The sequence below is a fragment of the Erythrolamprus reginae genome, chromosome Z, assembly GCF_031021105.1.
Source record: "Erythrolamprus reginae isolate rEryReg1 chromosome Z, rEryReg1.hap1, whole genome shotgun sequence".
Taxonomy (NCBI): domain Eukaryota; kingdom Metazoa; phylum Chordata; class Lepidosauria; order Squamata; family Dipsadidae; genus Erythrolamprus; species Erythrolamprus reginae.
In genome coordinates this window covers 20,921-34,956 of record NC_091963.1, presented here as the reverse complement: position 1 = coordinate 34,956, position 14,036 = coordinate 20,921, and the positions used below count along the sequence as shown (strand labels likewise).

At 46.4% G+C, this 14,036-nt stretch overlaps 1 protein-coding gene across 1 annotated transcript in view; it reads right to left on the bottom strand.

The window, feature by feature from the left end:
• The window catches only part of LOC139153199 (uncharacterized), a 37,912-nt gene extending 36,295 nt beyond the window's left edge, over positions 1–1,617 (bottom strand). The window contains exon 1 of the mRNA XM_070726834.1: positions 1,468–1,617. The gene's annotated coding sequence lies outside the window, so the exon portion shown is untranslated. The remainder of the gene's footprint in view (positions 1–1,467) is intronic.
• Between the last annotated feature and the right edge of the window lie 12,419 nt (positions 1,618–14,036).

Below are 14,036 nucleotides of genomic sequence, written 5' to 3'. Positions count from 1 at the left end.
ATTCTAGGGCTGCCCCGGAATCCAGGAAGTGATCACCTTGGCATGCTTAGCAACCTGCCGGTATACGTGATGTCAAAGCTCCACCCCTGGAATCTCTTCGTGGGATTCCCCAGCTCCCTTTGCTTGCGGCGCCACAAGCAATGGGAGGTCTTTTCATGTAAAAATTAAAAAATATATTTTTATGTGAAAGGACACCGCAGTAGCGCTGCAAGCAAAGGGAGGCCCTTTCACGTAAAAATAAAAAGAATATTTTTACGTGAAAGGACTTCTCTTTGCTTGCGGCGCCACTGCAGCGTCCTTTTTCGTAAAAATGAAAATAAATAAAAATAAAAAATCCGTAAAAATAAAAAATGATGGGATTCCGGAGGCGGAGCTTTGACGCCACAGACCGTTCGGGTTCAGCAAAACTTTGTGTGAAGTTCATCCGAACTCGCCAAAGCTGAACACCGTTGGGTTCACCCATCACTATTCCTGAGCCAATCCAGGCTAGCTGAGTAATGCTGGGAGTTGAAGTCCACGGGTCATAGAAAGAGCCAGTTCAGCCTAGCCTTGGCCTACACAAATTTATGGCCTGGCTGAGCCTTCCCAGAAGACTGTCATGCTAACTGAGGAATGCTGGGAGTTGAAGTCCACATGTCACAGAAGTGGCCTACCAATATTCTAATCCAACCCCCCTGTCCAAGTCATAGAATCCAAGGGCTGGAAGGGACCTTGGAGGTCTTCTAGTCTAGGGGGAGTCCAAGTTGGGTCTTCTAGGACTGGGATCGATGGAATAATAATAATAATAATAATAATAATAATAATAATAATAATAACAACAACAACAACAACATTATTATTATTATTATTATTATTATTATTATTATTATTATTATTTAGATTTGTATGCCACCTTGTATTATATCTCAGGGTCTATGTTGATCCCAGTTCCTGTGGATTCACCAACCACCTCTGCTGGGAGTTTGTTCTAAGCCTCTACCCATCTAACCCTCAAATCATATTTTCTCACCTGGCTTCTGATTGCCCCCCCTGTCACCCTGGAATGGTCCAGCCGATGCTATTTTGGGGGAGGCTGCCCCCCCACCCCAGCACTTGGGGGGGAGCGAGAGAGATGTCTTCTACGGGGGAGTGGGGAGAAATAGTAAAAAAAAAAAACCCATTGCATTCAAAACACACACACACACACACACCAGCCTGAAAACCCAACCGCCCCCCCCTCTTTCTTCCCTCCCCGGCGCCCCCAGAAAGGGGCTAGAGATGAGCTTAGAGGTGGGGGGGACCTCAAAGGTCATCCAGAAGGAACCCCCCCTCCACTTTCTTCTTGGGGGAAAAAGCAACAAGAGAGCCGAGAGAGGGGAGTCCGGTGGGGAGGGAGGGGGGTTGAAGTGGGTGGGGGTTTTGGGGGGGGTCTTCCCGAGTGGACCCCTTCCCTCCTCCCTCCCTCCCCCCTTCCCCTCTTCTACTCGCCTGCTTGCTGCAGAGCGTCGGGCTTCCTCGGCGGCTCCTTCGGCGAAAGTCCCAGAAAGGGAAAGCGAAAGGGAAAGTGAGGGAAAGCCTCGCCTCTGCCACCCCGCCCGCCCGCTTCCTCCCCGCCTTCTCGCGGGTGGCCGGGAGGTGAGGGGGGGTTATGTCCCCCCCTCCATACGAATAGGGAAGGGGAGCCCCCCTCCCCACCCTATCCCTAACGCGCCTGCGCAGTCTCTCGCCCCAACCCCCCCCTCTGGACTCTGTGGTGGTTGAGGGTCTCGCCGTTGCCTCTCCAGCCCTCACCCACGCCGGAGGGGGTGAGGAGGGGGCTTTCAACCCCCCCCCCGCCTCCACCACCCATCTTCCACCTTCCTCCCCCTCTCCTCGCCTCCCCCAAATTTAGGGCCAGGCCCACCTTCTCCCTCCCAGTCAACAGCGTCCCAGTTTGGACCAGTGTTGGAGTGGGGGGGGTCGTCTTGTGGTGGTGGGCGGGGGAAAGCAGGGAGAGATAATCTAACCCCCCCCCCCCAAAAGAGTTAATTTGGCCTATCTCTTGCTGGGACATAGGATAGATGACCTCCGAAGTCCCCTTCGAACTCTATGATTCTTGCTTGAGGAGGGGGTTGGACTAGATGACCTCCAATGTCCCCTCCAAACCTGTAAGTCTACCACTTGAGCAGGGGGGTTGACTAGATGACCTCCAGGGTCCCTACTCACTCTCCTTCCATGATTCTTTCAGGGTCTCCCATTTGAGCAGGGGGGTGGACTAGATGACCTCCGGGGTCCCTTCTCACTCTCTCCTTCCATGATTCTTTAGGGGTCTCCCACTTGAGCAGGAGGATGGACTAGATAACCTCCACGGTCCCTTCTCTACTCTCTCCTTCCATGATTCAGGTCTCCCACTTGGACTAGATGGCCTCTGGTGTCCCTTGTGACTCTCTCCTTCCATGATTCTTTCAGGGTCTCCCACTTGAGCAGAGGGCTGGACTAGATGACCTCCAGGGTCTCTTCTCAGAGTGGTGGATTAGATGTCCTCTTAGGTCCTTCAAACTCTTATTATTCTCTAAGGGTACCTTGCTTGAGGAGGGGGTTGGACTAGAGGACGCTAGGGTTCCTTCTACCTCTGTCTTCTTATTGAGCATGGGGTTGGACTAGATGACCTCCAGTGTCCCCTCCAAATCTGTCAGTCTCTTTATTGAGCATGGGGTTGGACTAGATTACCTCCAGTGTCCCCTCTAACTCTATCAGTCTCTTTATTGATCAAGGGGTTATACTAGATGACCTCTAATTTCCCCTCTAAATCTGGCAGTCTCTTTATTGAGCATGGGGTTGGAATAGATGACCTCCAATGTCCCCTCTAAATCTCTCAGTCTGTTTATTGACCATGGGGTTGGTATAGATGACCTCCAATGTCCCCTCTAAATCTGTCGGTCTCTTTATTGATCATGGGATTGGACTAGATGACCTCCAATGACCTCTCTATATCTGTTATTCTCTTTATTGAGCGTAGGGCTGGAATACATGACCTCCAATGTCCCCTCTAAATCTGTCAGACTTTTTATCAATCAAAGGGTTGGAATAGATGACCTCCAGTGTCCCCTCTGTCACTCTTTATTGACTAGGGGGTTGGACCAGATGACCTCTAATGTCCCCTCCAAATCTGTCAGTCTCTTTATTCAGCATGGGGTTGGACCAGATGACCTCTATGTCTCCTCCAAATCTGTCAGTCTCTTTATTGAGCATGGGGTTGGACCAGATGACCTCTAATGTCCCCTCCAAATCTGCCAGTATCTTTATTGAGCATGGGGTTGGACCAGATGACCTCTAATGTCCCCTCCAAATCTGTCAGTCTCTTTATTGAGCATGGGGTTGGACCAGATGACCTCTAATGTCCCCTCCAAATCTGTCAGTCTCTTTATTGAGCATAGGGTTGGACTAGATGACCTCTAATGTGACTTCCAAATCTGTCAGTCTCTTTATTGAGCATGGGGTTGGACTAGATGACATCCAATGTCCCCTCTAAATCTGTCAGTCTCTTTATTGAGCATAGGGTTGGACTAGATGACCTCCAGTGTCCCCTTGAAATCTGGCGGTCTTTTTATTGAGCGTAGGGTTGAATTAGATGACCTCCAGTGTCCCCTTCAAATCTGTCAGTCTCTTTATTCAGCATAGGGTTGGACTAGATGACCTCTAATATCCCCTCCAAATTTGTCAGCCTCTTTATTGAGCATAGGGTTGGACCAGATGACATTTAATGTCCCCTTCCCATTATAAATTCTGTTAGGTCTCTTGGTTGGGAAGGGGAATGGACTAGATGACCTCTGAGGCCCTTTTCACTCTAATTCTGTTACTGTCTCCTGGTTGAGATGGGGGATGGAGTAGATGATCTCCAAGGTCTCTCAAAGGGAAGCTGGTCTTTGCTGGAGTGGTTGAGGGAACACAATCAGAAGCACCGTTGTTCAATTCAAGAACGGGGAGAAAAATAGCCTTGTTTGCGGTGAGCTGGCATTCCTTTTGTGTTGACACTGGCTGGGTGTGTGTCTATGGTGTTTCCGTTCAGTTTTTTCTTGGCCCTCACGTGATTTCCAAGTATTGTTGGGCTTTTGACTTTTGTTTTTGGCTGTTGACATGCAGGTCCTGTCTCCATCCCTGGGATTGTGGGAGGGAGGAGGGAGGGGAGTGGGGGCAGGTTTGGACCACATACATCCCATGGAGAGGAGGAGATGACCTCCTGTTTGGCAGAGAGTTAGATGACCTCCAAGGTCCCTTTCCGCTATAAATTCTATTATGTCTCCTGGGTGAAAGGGGGATGGACTAGATGACCCTAGAATCACTGTGTGATTCTGGAGGGTCTCCTGCTTGAGGAGTGGGTTGGCCTAGATGACCCCTGAGGTCCCTTCCAACTCTCATTCTGTTATGTCTCCTGGTTGAGAAGGGGACTGGACTAGATCACCTCCGAGGTCCCTTCCGATTCTGTAATCCTGTAAAGGTCGTCTGTTGGGGCAAGGGGTTGGACTAGAAGATCTTCAAGGTCCTGTCCAACCCTTTCATTCCATAAGTCTCCTGCTTGGGCAGAGGGATAGACTAGATGACCTCAGGGGTCCCTTCCAGCTTTGTGATTCTGTCAGGGTCACCTGCTTGAGCAGGGGGCTGGACGAGATGACCCCGGAAGTCCCCTCCCCACTCGCATATGCTTAAGCATCTCCTTCTCTAGCAGGGGGTTGGACTAGATGACCTCGGAGGTCCCTTCTGAGTCACTGTGATTCTGTCATTCAGGATGTTATCCTTGAGACTGGGGGAGGGGTGCAAATGACTTGACAGGTAGAGAAAGAGGCCTGAGAGGAAAGATAGAGAAATCACACTGAGGGAAAGGTGGAGAAATTAGACAGGGAAAAGTAGAGAAACAGGCCTGAGGGGAAATCTAAAGAAATTAGACTGAGGGAATGGTAGAGAAAGAGGCCTGAGAGGAAAGGTAGAGGAATTAGACTGAAGGAAAGGTAGAAAAATTAGACCGAGGGAAAGTTAGAGAAAGAGGCCTGAGAGGAAAAGTAGAGGAATTAGACTGAGGGAAAAGTAGAGATGCTAGACTGATGGAAAGGTAGAGAAAGAGGCCTGAGAGGAAATCTGAAGAAATTTGACTGAGCGAAAGGTAAAGAAATTAGACTGAAGGAAAGATAGAGAAAGAGGCCTGAGAGGAAATCTAGGGAAATTAGACTGAGGGAAAGGTAGAGAGAGGCCTTAGAGGAAAGGTAAAAAAAACTATACTGAGGGAAAGTTAGAGAGACTGAGGGAAAGGGAGAGAAATTAGACAGGAAAATCTAGAGAAATTAGACTGAGGGAAAGGCAGAGAAAGAGGCCTGAGAGGAAAGGTAAAGAAACTAGACTATGGGAAAGGTAGAGAAACTGAGGGAAAGGTAGAGAAATGAGACTGAGAGAAAGATAGAGAAAGAGGACTGAGAGGAAATCTAGAGAAATTAGACTGAGGGAAAGGTAGAGAAATTAGACTAAGGGAAAGGAAGACAAATTAGACTGAGAGAAAGGTAGAGAAAGAGGCCTGACAGGAAAGGTAGAGAGACTGAAGGAAAGGTAGAGAAATTAGACTGACAGAAAATAGGGAAAGAGAACTGAGAGGAAAAGGAGAGAAATTACATTGAGGTAAAAGGAGAGAAATTAGACTGAGGGAAATTTAGAAAAGGGGCCTTGGAGATCATCTAGTCCAATGATGGCAAACCTTTTTTCCTCGGGTGCCGAAATAGCGTGTCTGAGTGCTATTGCTCATGTGCGAGTGCCTATGCCCATAATTCAATGCAAAAACAGCTTTTCCTGCCCCCTGGTCAGAAACAGCCTATTTCCCAACTTTTAGTGAGTCCAAGAGGCTCATGTTTCACCCTCCCCAGGCTCCAAAGCCTTCCCTGGGGCTGGGGGAGGGTAAAAGTACCCTCCCCCATCCCCCCAGAGGTTCTCTGGAAGCCAAAAATGCCCTCTCAGAGTCTCAGTGTGAGCCGCCAAAAATCACCTGGTTGGCACATGCTTACACGTTGGAACTGAGCTGGGGCAACAGCTCGCGTGCCAGCAGATATGGCTCCATGTGCCACCTGTGGTTTGGCATCACTGATCTAGTGCAACCCCCTGCTCCAGCAGGAGAACCCTGACCCAATCAAACTAGGAAGGGACCTCGGCGGTCATCCAGCCCAACCCCCTGCTCCAGTCTCTTCCAGAATCACAGAAGGGACAACAGTGGGAAATTGTGACTAGGGTCTTGAAGGGCCAGCCCGAATTCCCTGTCTCCTTCTTCCACTCTCTCTCCTTCACCCCCTCCCTCCCCTTCTCTGCTTCCCCCTCCCCTCCCTCTTTGTCTCCTCCTCCCTCTCCCTCCCTCCCTCCTCTTCTTTGCCCTTTCCATTCTCCCCTCCCTGCCGCCTCCTGTCTCTCCCTCCCTCCCCATAACCTAGCCTTCCCCCTCTCGGCCTCCTCCCTCCCCTACCCATGGCTCTCCCCTAAAGAGGGCAAAAGTCGCTCTTCTTCGGAGCCCGGAAGCGAAAGTGCTCACCTGCAAAGCGCTGCCGGGATATCACTTGGTGGAAAATCAAAGCCCAGGTGCATCAATAGAAGGGAAGAGATAGGATTAAAAAAATGCTTGATTGTAGATAGGTAGGTGTTCTGTCTGGGTTTTCCCAGACCTCCACACCCACTGAAAAAACAGCCAGACACTCTGGTAAAATCCAAAAGTAATTTATAGCAGGAAAAAATAAGCATAAAGGAAGACCTGTCTTCACAGCAGACAGGTTACAATACTTTACAACAGGGTCCTGATGTCCAGTCAATTCCAAAAGCTTCTTGCTGGCACCCCCCCCCCAAGGTTTCAAGAGTCCAAGGCACAAACCAGGATTGTAGCCACCAAAGTTCACAGACAGGTCTCACGAATCTCCAAGATAAAACTCCACAAGCCAGGAAGGGTGGGGCCACCTTTTATCCTTTCCCAAGAGCACCACACCCAAACCCAGCTGCAACCACTAATGCTGGTAATACCTAGCCAACTGCGTTCTTCTCTCGTTAGCTCTCCTCTGTCGCATATCTATGAAGTCACTAGCATCCTCCCCCAGGGAATCCAGGCTGCTTGCTGGGGAGAGCTCCCCCTGGTGGAACTCTGGCTGTCCTTCATCTTCAGCCTGGGATTCAGCTTCTTCGTCAGTCTGCCCCTCCTGGTCCTCAGCCTCTGAGCTGGACACCGACAGCAAATCAGCCATTCCCGGAGGGGTCCCAGGCTGAACCACAACAGGTAGGTAGGTAGATAGATAGAGATAGATAGAGATAGATAGAGATAGAGATATAGATATATAAACTAGTAAATATTTGAACCGCCCGCAATTGGTGGTGGTGGTGGTGGTATTGTCAGTTGGGTGATGGGCACATGCACTGTGCACTGTTTTATGTTTGTTTATGTAACTTTTATGTGCAAAACCAATAAAAAATCTATTTTAAAAAAACAACAACCGAAAAAAGAATAGCTGTACATAAGGTTAAAATAAAAAGTAAAAGAAAATACAAAAACAATCCAAATATAGATGATTAATACTTTACTTATTTGCTGATAAATTCTTTTTACCTGTATTATTATTATTATTTCTATCGCTGATACGAATGACCGTGAATCTATAACGAGATAAGCTGTAAAAGAAACAGCAGAGGAGGGGGGAGGGAAGGGGATATATGTTGTACTGTCATACAACAGACATCTTACAATTGTACTTACAAATTGACAAGACAATGATCTGTTTCTGTGTTTTTAACACAGAAATAAAAATTTATTTTAACAATAAACATTTATTTTAAATAAAAAAAAAAGAAAGGCCAAGAAGGTGAGAGGTGGCTCCGTCCGTTCCTCCCTTATCTTTTCAAAACAGGTGGACTTCCCTGTCCTCCCCCTTTTTGATGGAGCACCCCCTCCCCCACCCAGCAGCACAAGGGAAAAAGGCTCAAGGGGGAGAAAGGCCCACCTGGATTTTTATTGCCTGTGACATCCCAGTGCGTGGAGGCACGTAGAAAGAAGGAACCATTAAGATTCGGTGATTTGGGTGCACGGTTGTCAGTTCTGGCTTTGCCCTGCTTGTCCTTCCCTTGACATTTTAGGAAACTTATTTATTTGTTTGTTTGTTTGTTTGTTTGTTTGTTTTGTCGAGTACATATGGGTGGTATACAAAGATATAACAATGCTTTGAACTCGCAATAAAACAAAACGAAAGGAAGCAAAAAGGCTTTTGATAGTATCGACCATGGTATCGTTCTGCAGTGACTAGGGGAGTTTATTTATTTATTTACTTGTTTGTTTATTTGTTTTATTTGTTTTGTCAAGTACATGATACTAGTAAGAGAAAAAAATTAGGACAGAGGACGGAAGGCACACTGTCGCACTTACGACACTCCTAACTGACCTCTTAGGAATCAGGAGAGGTCAACAGTGGATAGTCTAGCTAAGGGTAAAGCTTTGCGGGGTTAGGTGACGATACTGCAGAGTCCGGTAGGGAGTTCCAGTCATCAACTACTCACTTACTAAAGTTGTCTTTCCTGCAGTTGAGTTTGGAGCAGTTGACATTAAGTTTGTATCTGTTGTCCGCTCTACGTCCTTGGGCTTTAAGTCAGAAGCAGTGGCAGATTCTGCTTTCTGTTACTATCAGTGCACTTCCCATGGAGATCCGCAACCGTGGCGCATACACATGCTGGAGCGAGATTCACTCCCTGTGCATGTGCGGAAAGTCAAATACTTTATTTATTTATTTATTCTTTGTCCAATACTGTATACAATACATATGAGAGAGAATATACATTAGGAATATATATATAAAGATAGGAAGTAAAAAGAAGGGAAGTGGATAGGAAGAGAATATATATATAGAGAATATATAAGATAAAAGAGGTAAGAAATACTGTGCGAGAACACGGGCAAGTGTGAGATTTTGCCGGGTTTTGCCTTCCTTTGTGAAACTGCCGAAATCTCATGCTCACGCACCTCCTTGCGAAAGATTTGGCGTGCCTCAGAGTGAGATTTTGATTAGATCTGAATATTGTGTGAGGATCTGCCCACCCGCCATTTTCCAACTCGAATTTCAAATACCAAATCCAAAAGCTAGTCGCTTCCTTTTTCAAATTCAAAATTTCAAATTGAAACCAGAAAGCGAGTTGCTTCCATTTTCAAATTCAAATTTCTGCACTGTTGTAATTCTGCTCCCTAAGGGAAGGGTTGTAACTCGAGGGCTACCTGCCTTTCCCTCTTCTGCTCTACCTTTGGAGCTCTCTCCTTTTGTCTTGAACCTCTGAGTAAAAACAACATCGGGAAAGGGCTCGTGAATTTAAACATGCCTGGGATAAACATATATCCATCCTAAGATAAAATACAGAAAATAGTATAAGGGCAGACTAGATGGACCATGAGGTCTTTTTCTGCCGTCAGACTTCTATGTTTCTATGTTTCTATGTTTCCTACAACGTCAAGGGAACAACAAACAGGGCAAAGCCAGGACTGACAACCGCGTGGCCAAATTTTATTTATTAGATTTGTATGCTGCCCCTATCCGTAGACTCACAACAATAACAAGAACAATGTAAAAAACAAATCTAATAATTTAAAAAACACTAAAATCTCCATTATTAAAAGCAAACACACACACAAACATTCCATGTATAAACTGTATAGGCCCGGGGGAGATGTGTCAGTTTCCCCATGCCTGACGGCAGAGATGGGTCTTAAGAACTTTACGAAAGGCAAGGAGGGTGGAGGCAGCTCTAATCTCCGGGGGGAGCTGGTTCCAGAGGGTCGGGGCCACCACAGAGAAGGCTCTTCTCCTGGGTCCCGCTAAACGACATTGTTTAGTCGACGGGACCCGGAGAAGGCCAACTCTGTGGGACCTAACCGGTCGCTGGGATTCGTGCGGCAGAAGGCAGTCCCGGAGGTATTCTGGTCCGATGCCATGAAGGGCTTTATAGGTCATAACCAACACTTTGAATTGTGACCGGAAATTGATCGGCAACCAATGCAGACTGCGGAGAATTGGTGTGACATGGGCATATCTTGGAAAGCCCATGATTGCTCTCGCAGCTGCATTCTGCATGATCTGAAATTTCTGAACACTTTTCAAAGGTAGCCCCATGTAGAGAACATTACAGTAGTCGAACCTCGAGGTGATGAGGGCATGAGTGACTGTGAGCAGTGAGTCCCAGTCCAGATAGGGCCGCAACTGGTGCACCAGGCGAACCTGGGCAAACGCCCTCCTTGCCCCAGCTGAAAGATGTTTCTCTAATGTGAGCTGTGGATCGAGGAGGATGCCCAAGTTGCGGACCCTCTCTGAGGGGGTCAATAATTCCCCCCCCCCCGGGTTATGGACGGACAGCCACTCCGTCTTATCTGGGTTGAGTTTGAGTCTGTTGACACCCATCCAGACCCCAACAGCCTCCAGGCACCGGCACATCACTTCCACTGCTTCGTTGACTGGACATGGGGTGGAGATGTACAACTGGGTATCATCCGCATACTGATGATACCTCACCCCATGCCCTTGGATTATCTCACCCAGCGGTTTCATGTAGATATTAAATAGCAGGGGGGAGAGGACCGACCCCTGAGGCACACCACAAGGGAGAGACCTAGAGGTCGACCTCTGACCCCCCACTAACACCGACTGCAACCGACCAGAGAGGTAGGAGGAGAACCACTGGAGTGGGTCACCCTAAACAGAGCGGCCGGGCAGGATTCCGCTGATGCAATCAAGGTGGCATGATACGTGCATCTTGCGGCCTTGAGCGCCACTTTGTAAGTCTTAATAAAAGCTCTTACAAGTGTTCGATCGGATTCGGACTTACTCTTCCCCCATCGCTTCTCTAGACTCTTCTGGCATTTCAACTCTCGGAGCTCCTCATTGTACCATGGAGCTCTACGGGGTCTAATGCCGCGGAGAGGTCGCAATGGCGCAATCCGGTCGAGAGCCACCGCTGCAGCCTTGTTCCAAGCCTCAGCAAGAGACTCTGCCGAACTGTGGATGAGTGCATCTGGAATAACCCCAAGCGCCTTCTGAAAACCTTCTGGATCCATCAGGTGCCTGGGGCGGAACATCTTAATCGGTTCCACCTCCCTGCGGGGAAGGTGTTACCGGTTTGTGGCCAGGAGGGTAAAACAAGTTGTATCAGAGAGTTTAATGTGTGGTTAAGGCAGTGGTGTAAAGCTGAAGGTTTTGGTTATGTAAGTCATGATGTCAATAGGTGGTCTAATAGGGAGTTGTTTAAGAGGGATGGTTTGCATCCATCATACAGAGGTGCCCAGGTGCTCGGTGAGGAATTCAGAACTTTTTTGGACAGGCATTTAAACTAGGTAAAGGGGACAGAGATGTACCAGATGTGGAGGATTTCTGTCCCCGACCAATGAGGATAAATCAGTTTCTGGAAGCTTATGAAAAGGGAGCTGTAAATTAAATAGATGTAGTTGCTGATGATAAGGGGCAAACTAATAATGAAAATAATGTTCTTCGGGTAATGTACACAAATGCTCGAAGCTTGAGCAACAAGCTCTGTGAGTTAATGGCCATAATATCTAGAGATAATTTGGATCTGGTTGCCATAACTGAGACATGGTTTAGGGATTCTAATGAATGGGAAATATCCATACCAGGATATACACTGTATAGGAAGGATAGAATAGAGAGAAGGGGAGGTGGAGTAGCCATTTATGTTAAAGAAAGTCTAAAAACAATACTAATTCAAAATACATGTAAAGATCTGGAGACCCTCTGGATTTGCATGCAAAATAAAGACGGTTCTGACATTAGAATTGGGGTGATCTATAGGCCTCCAGGGCAATCTGAGGAACATGACAACAAGATGGTGGATGAGATTACCCTAATGGCAGTAAAGGGAGATATTGTGGTTATGGGTGATTTCAACATGCCTGATGTTGACTGGAATATCCCCAGTGCCCTTACATGCAAAAGTAAGAATATAGTAGAGGCCTTTACAGGAGCAGCTATGGCACAGCTAGTTAAGACACCAACTAGAGGGGAGAATATTCTAGATTTAGTTTTTACCAATGGGAATCGGGTTTCAGAGGTCAAGGTGGGAGAAAATTTAGGTTGCAGTGACCATCTATGTTTGTGGTTTGATGTAAAAACTGATGGTGAGCAATCCTATACTGCAACCAAAGTATTGGATTTCAGAAAAACAAATTTTAATGCAATGGGGGAATATTTAAATAATGAATTAAAGGGGAGGGATAAAATGGCAGGAGCAAGCACCCAGTGGACTGTATTAAAAAAGGCCATCTTAAAAGCCACAAGACTTTATGTAAAGCAAGTAACTAAAGGTAAAAGGAAGAAGAAACCGCTATGGTTTAGCAATGATGTAAGGGCTATAGTCAAGGAAAAAAAGGCTGCCTATAGGAGGTATAAAGAGTCTGGAAGTATAGCTGATAGAGAGGTGTATAAAATGAGACAGAAGGAGGCGAAACAGATAATATATGCTGCTAAAGCCTCAAAAGAGGAAGAAATAGCAAAATCTGTAAAGAAGGGGGATAAAACCTTCTTCAGATATATTAGTGATAGGAAGAAGAAAAACTGCAGCATCACAAAGCTTAGTACCGGGAATAATACATACATTGATGGGAATAAGGAGATCGCTGACCATTTCAATAGCTACTTCTGTTCAGTTTTCTCAAAAGACACCTTACAAAATAATAATAATACTATAGAGGGATATAGCATTGCTTCCAGCTGTACGGATTCAGCTCCAGTGATCTTAGAAGCCGATGTCTTAGAAGAACTTGAAAGATTAAAGATAAATAAGGCAATGGGTCCAGATGGCATCCACCCCAGAGTTCTTAAAGAACTCAGATCTATCATTGCTACCCCCCTGACTGATTTGTTTAACAAATCCCTGTTAACAGGAGATGTTCCTGAGGATTGGAGAATGGCCAGTGTTGTGCCTATCCACAAGAAGGGCAGTATAGAAGAAGCTGGTAACTACAGGCCAGTTAGCTTGACATCAGTTGTAGTTAAAATGATGGAGACTCTACTCAAAAAGAGGATAAATCAGCATCTAAAAAACAATAACTTATTGGACCCAAATCAGCATGGCTTTACTGAAGGCAAATCGTGTCAGACTAATCTCATTGAGTTCTTTGACTATGTCACAAAGGTGTTGGATCAAGGTGGTGCCGTGGATATTGCCTATCTGGACTTCAGCAAAGCCTTTGATACGGTTCCACATAAAGAGCTGATAGATAAATTAGTGAAGATTGGACTTAATCCCTGGATAGTTCAGTGGATTTCAAGCTGGCTGAAGCATAGACATCAGAGAGTTATTGTTAATGGCGAGTATTCTGAGCAGAGTCAGGTTACAAGCGGTGTGCCACAAGGGTCTGTTCTGGGTCCTATTCTTTTTAATATGTTTGTGAGTGACATAGGGGAAGGTTTGGTAGGGAAGGTTTGCCTATTTGCCGATGACTCTAAAGTGTGCAATAGGGTTGATATTCCTGGAGGGGTCTGTAATATGGTAAATGATTTAGCGTTACTAGATAAATGGTCAAAGCAATGGAAACTGCAGTTTAATGTTTCCAAATGTAAAATAATGCACTTGGGGAAAAGGAATCCTAAATCTGAGTATTGCATTGGCAGTTCTGTGTTAGCAAAAACTTCAGAAGAGAAGGATTTAGGGGTAGTGATTTCTGACAGTCTCAAAATGGGTGAACAGTGTGGTCGGGCGGTAGGAAAGGCAAGTAGGATGCTTGGCTGCATAGCTAGGGGTATAACAAGCAGGAAGAGGGAGATTGTGATCCCCTTATATAGAGCGCTGGTGAGACCACATTTGGAGTACTGTGTTCAGTTCTGGAGACCTCACCTACAAAAAGATATTGACAAAATTGAACGGGTCCAAAGACGGGCTACAAGAATGGTGGAAGGTGTTAAGTATAAAACGTATCAGGAAAGACTTCATGAACTCAATCTGTATAGTCTGGAAGACAGAAGGAAAAGGGGGGACATGATCGAAACATTTAAATATGTTAAAGGGTTAAATAGGGTTCAGGAGGGAAG